The following is a 6,354-nucleotide window of genomic DNA, read 5'->3' on the forward strand; positions in this document are numbered from 1 at the left end:
AAGTTTGTAAAAAAACTGTACTTTTTCGTATATTACTTATTTAAACGGACTATTTTTTCCAGTTAACATAACATACACTCTGCAGTTAAAGTTTAGATTTCATAAATCATCCTGAATTTTTAACAAATTTTGATAGAAGATTCTTACAGAAAAGATAGCATCTAGAGAAAATTATAAATATTTTTGTTCCTATTTTTGTTGGCCCTGCGACTCACAGCAAAAGTAGGCGAGACACTGGGTTCTGCAAAACCCTTAAAATTTTGAAAGCTGAATACTCACTCATTCTTTAATTAGTATTACAACAACTTTTGATCAGTTGACCATATTACAACATTGTTTTAACAGTTAGTAAATATGTGTAAAAATTCATTTTAAATTCAGTAATTACTGGTAATTACTGGGAAGTTTTAGGAATTACTTGTATTTACTAAATGCATAGGGAATTACATGTAATTCCTAAATTTTAGTAATTACATGTAATTCCTAATTTCACCTATTTACTGTAACATATATATGTACATTTAATCATAGTTATAGACAAGGTTACTATTTCAAAATAGTTTTTTCGAAATTTAATATAACTGTGTTTTGTAGGAGCAATGCAGAAAACATAACGGATCTCTTGCAGATATCTTTTCCTAAAATGAAGCTGTGTGGCTGGCTGATTCTATTCGTGATCATAAAGGTACGTATATTTTGTATGCAGTATTTGCCTTATTTGAAATAATTATCAAGCATTCATTATTGACTGCACACTATAGACAAATTGGCAACATGTTTCATGGACAATGTTATTGAATGTCACCTTTAGTATACTATTCGACAATCTTTGATTGGCTTTTAAAATGTTGCAAAAAGAGAAAAGATATTCATTCGTCTCAACTCGGCCTATTCCGTACTCTCAGATTACCTCCATTTCTGATCTCCTGTAAAGGAGGGGAATAAAGTATTAAAAGTATTAGCACTAGCAGTACACCGTTCATCTGCCGGCGAAGAAATGTAAAGCGTAGACACATATCCCATACCGCATTACAGCAGAAGGGTTAGAAGGAGAGTAGCAGATTCTACCGATGATTTCCGAATGAGAAGACACGTGGACTGGTTCTCTCCCCTGCAATGTCTGACACGCCCTTGTCGTATATTCGTAACTAAAAATTTATCGTATTAGAAATTAGTTGAATACATGGAATATGTGAAGGTTTAACGGTGTGTATAACGGTTATTTTCACAAAATTTATATGTTCAAAGCCCTTAATTTTCACAATAAATCCACGAAGAGGACCCAAACGTTTACTAGATCTGTTATTTGCCATAGTTTTAGTTGCCACCAATTTAAGGTGGTACGAAGCACCTTGACTAAAATTAGTTTGGTTCACTTTATGTTCTTCATTTTGACAAATGTTTACCCTTTGACTTAACTATCAAAAATTTAAAAAAGATATTAAACCTCACACTTAATCAGGAAATATTGGATATATAGCTGGTTTACAAGTAATTTTTTTTGGTGATTAAGAAGCTTAATTAGTATTTCCCTAACAATATAACGTGAATAAGAGAGCTTCCATTTGACTTTTAGGGGTATATTCTGACTGTTTTGTACATAAATTGTCATCCTGCCTTTTTCTTTTACTCAAACCTACTGTTTTGCCTTTTTTCAAATTTCATCCTAGCACCAGGAAAGTCAAACGACAATTCATTAAACAGTTTTACCACATTTATGTAATATCAAATTGTAATATTAAATGATATTTTGGCACCAATTTAAATGTGATATAAAGCTAAGTAAAAATGATTTCTAAATATATTTAAAATATTTTTGAAAATTCAGTATTTGAGTTGAAAAATAAATTAATGAAAACATCAAATAGTAAAACTTTTTTTTTTTTGTTTTTGAAAAATGTTATGAAAGTAAAGTAGACAATATTAAGGTTGTTCCGAATTTTTGAAATATCGATTTTATTGCATAAGTTAATTCAAAGTAAGAAATATTTTTTTTAAGTCATACAATACTTTAAATAATCTTTTTTTTTGTTATTGTTGTTCATGTTGTTATAACTTTGGTGTTCAAAATATGTTTCGTATGTTGTTTTATTTCTGTCTTATTTGTTTTCTGTTTATCCTAATAGTGTAAAATATGTTTCGTATGTTGTTTTATTTCTGTCTTATTTGTTTTCTGTTTATCCTAATAGTGTAAAATATGTTTCGTATGTTGTTTTATTTCTGTCTTATTTGTTTTCTGTTTATCCTAATAGTGTACATCAGGCCGTTAGTTTTTTCGTTTTGATTGTGTTACATTTTTCAAGAGAAGACCTTTTCAGGCGTTCTATATATAAAATCAGTTTTTGCTTATTATTGAAAGAGGTATAGTTAGATAATTTTTATTGACAATTGCAATACTATCATTGATAAATTTCAGGTGCTATGGTTTTGCACCAATTGGTATTTCATTTGCGTCACCATCCATATTTAAGTTGCGCCAAAAATAAAATCTTTCATTTGCACCTTGTTACTGCTGAATACAGAAGATAGCATTTTTAACTCATTTGTATACAGGTCGTTACTCTCCATTTCAGAATAAAAAAAACTGTAGGTCACCGTAAGGCCTTCAAGAATGAGCAAAGCCCGTACCGCACAGTCAGCTGTTAAAGCCCCGAAATGTAAAACAATTGGAATGAGAAAACAATAAGTATTTGATTTATTCTATGTTTGGTTTGAACATTAGATTTTGACTAGCATGTTAATTACTAGGCAATATTGTAGCGTATTTGAATTGGTAATTATTTTGTAGTTCTTTGCGTATTATCTTTGAAGGTCTTTCACTAATATCACCCGCCCTTTGCTATAAAAAATTTGGTTCATTATAAAGCTAGTGAATCACCGAAGCATCTGTAAATAAACTCATCATAGATTCCAGGACTAAATTTTGTATATACGCCAGACGCGCGTTTCGTCTACAAAAGACTCATCAGTGACGTTCGAATCCAAAAAAGTTAAAAAGGTCAAATAAAGTACGAAGTTGTAGAGCATTGAAGACCAAAATTCCTTAAAGCTTTGCCAAATACAGCTAAGGTAATCTATGCCTGAGGTAGAAAAGCCTTAGTATTTCAAAAATTTAAATGCCGCAAATGATATACCCTTGTGGTACAAATGAAAGATTGGTTAAAAAAAGAAATGGCGTCAATGCAATGCGCCCGATAAATACTATGTTATCCCCCAAAAACCAACAATATTTTGAATAAACTGTGATCAAAATAATTGTTTTTATTGTCTTTTGTTTGCGTTGATTTCAACAGATTTATTAGGACAACAAAAACATGAAAGTAATGCAAATGGTTAAAATGAAAGTACTTTTGTTCAAATGCAGCGACTATTGAAAAATAAAACAGCCCAAAAATACAGCCCTAACATTGAGAATGGAAACGGGGAATGTGTCAAAGAAACAACAACTCGATCAAAATGCAGGGGAAAAAACCTCAAAGCTACCAATAGGTCTTCAACTTAGAGAGAAACCCAAGTTATAGACGTAGGCTTCAGCTTACTCCTTGACTATAATAATTTCTAGTTCAACAAAATGGACGTCATACTAAAATCTGATTCATATATAATTGAACCAAAATTTATAAAAACAACATAAATTTTAGGTGCATTTGAATTTACATTTTATTGTTTTAGAACTATGATTTTATACTATTTCGTTTATACCTGCTTCGATTACAAAGATCTACATATGTATCAACCGTTCGTTTAACATATTCTGTTTTACAGTCCTTTTTGGACCATGCTGTCTTGTCGTGATGACGCACACTTTTGATAATATGTAGGCAGATTTTCATTTGCTGATGTAATAATTAGAAAGAAGTCGTTATCAGATCCTAATAAGCAAAGCTCGGACACATAAGGCCAAATAAAAATATATGTGTGGTTCCAGTAACATAAAGTCAAAAAACATAAAATAAAAAAAAATCCCTACCTACCTACCCTAACTTTTTTTCAGATGTAACTGGAACCACACATACTTTTTTATTTGGCCTAATGAATATTCTAATCTGGTTGTCTTTTCTTTGGTGAACATTTATAAATTTGTTAACCTAATATTTGGTTTGCCTTTTTTGCTGCTTATAAATAACATATAAAAACGTATTGTGTTATAGCATTATAATGAAATAAAAATTCAAATGAAATAAGCTTTTTCAAGTGTGTAATATATATTTAGGACATTTGAGAATTTGACATTTGAGAAAAAGTGGATAGAATATGTTAATACTTCACCTATAATTTCCCTTATTACTAAAACAAAAACTTCCTTTAACCAAACATTAGGTCAGTACATTAAAACAACAATTAATTTGTGGCACGCTTCACAAGTCAAACCCGCGGCTCTCGATTCAAAATAGTTAAAAACCCAAATCAATCACAAATTCAAAGCGCATTTAAAACCAAAATTGAAAAATAAAATTTATGTAAAAAGTCAATTACTTTAGCACACACATCGATAAGTTAACAAAGAAGTAGTTTATTTTACCTGACAACATCAACTATAATCAAGCAACAGATAGAGGGATCGAGTGAAAAACAACTGTCGTATCGAAGTTCTGACTAATGGGCTGGTGATATCTTCGGGGACGAAACGTCCACCAGCAGTGACATCGTCCCAGTGGTGTACATAATTATCAAAGGTACCAGGCTTATAATTTGTTTCGCCCGACACGCGTTTCGTCTACATAAGACTCATCAGTGATGCTCAGATAAAAAAAAGTTAGAAAACCAAACAAGTATAAAGTTGAAGAGCATTAAAGACCAGAACAGTATCAATTTGGCTAGGTTTAGGCATTATTTATCTGTAGGTCATGTAGCTCCTTTTCGAGATAATTACTATACTAGATATAAAAATATTAATTTTTGCGAACCATTTAGGTCACGGAAATTCCAAAATTTGGCATAAGTAAGGAGAGTTGTACAGATAATGTGATTACTCAGAACCCCCATCCAAATTATCTTTAGCTAAAAGTATTCATCTTTTTCTATTTAATATGTACTAACAATATTCCATTTTTCTATAATTTCGATTAAAATGTGCCAAAATCTGAGTTAAAATAGGTCGAATGCCCCAAATAAACATTCCCTGATTGGTTGAAGTACTGTGGTGTCGATGTAAAGCATAGAGCCTCGATGTAAAGCACACGCTTCACAGGAATAAGGAGAGTTTTACAAATAATGTGAATACATAGACACTCAATCCAATTTATGTATTGCTGAAAATAAACAAGTGTTCATTAAATTCTGTTTTGATTCTGCTAACAGCGTTCCATATTTTCTATAATTACGATTTAAATATGTGAAACCCCCACATAAACATGATAAAAATAGATGGCCTCAATGGTAAAAGCAACGTTGAAAATTTCTGTTAATAAGTTAACATCTTTAACTTCGACCCTGGGTTCAAAGGGGTGAATAAACCGATTCACAAATAGAGATCTCCTTGCTCTCAAATGTAATCCTTAGTGAAGTATACAGGCAACTTCGTTTACAGAAATATATACACACTTTATCAATAATATATGGTCATGCTTCTGCAAATTAACATTTTTTTATGCTGAACTTTAATCAAATTTAATTGTATACAAATGTTATTACGTAAACATGGTAAAGCAATAGGAGTAAGAATATTTTTAGCGCCAATTTAACCAGCTTCATCGCCATCATCAAAATTATTTATCGTTATCATTGTGAAATTTCACTTACATAGGGTTTATTAATATAGAGTAATGTGGTAAGTATGGCTTATTAATTATAAGGTTCTTGAGATGTGCTTCTCTAGACATTTCTGACGGTCAGTTTAATCCCATTTATCTCAATATTATCCCCGATCATGATGACAGAAATGTCAACCCGACCTATTCGTTTCAAAATCTATTTGATGAACCAATTTCTTCTAAAACTTTACATGCATTAATTCTGTATAATTTGATAATCAATCACATTCACTTTGCATGTTTGCATGATAATGGGTTCTGTATGAGTGAACTGTAGTGAATTGCAAGATCAATGCAATTGTGACGTCAGTGCGCCTTCACGTGACATTATTATTTGTAAAAAACCGGTTCCTCATGTAACACGTGTCTGAATTATACATTTAAAGTGCAATCAATCTTTCAATCTCGATTTTATGCTATTTAGCCTCACCGGACACAATTACGAACGATTTTTGAACTGTGATTATTATTTGTTTATGTAGCTGACTACTTTTCTTGAATTGTTTATACCATAGAATTTAAGATGTATGAAGGCTTCCCATTTTGCATCATATCCCACATAAATTTTTATTCACGTTAGGATGCTTTTTTAGTAAGATTT

Source organism: Mytilus galloprovincialis, chromosome 10 (assembly GCF_965363235.1).
Source record: "Mytilus galloprovincialis chromosome 10, xbMytGall1.hap1.1, whole genome shotgun sequence".
Classification (NCBI taxonomy): domain Eukaryota; kingdom Metazoa; phylum Mollusca; class Bivalvia; order Mytilida; family Mytilidae; genus Mytilus; species Mytilus galloprovincialis.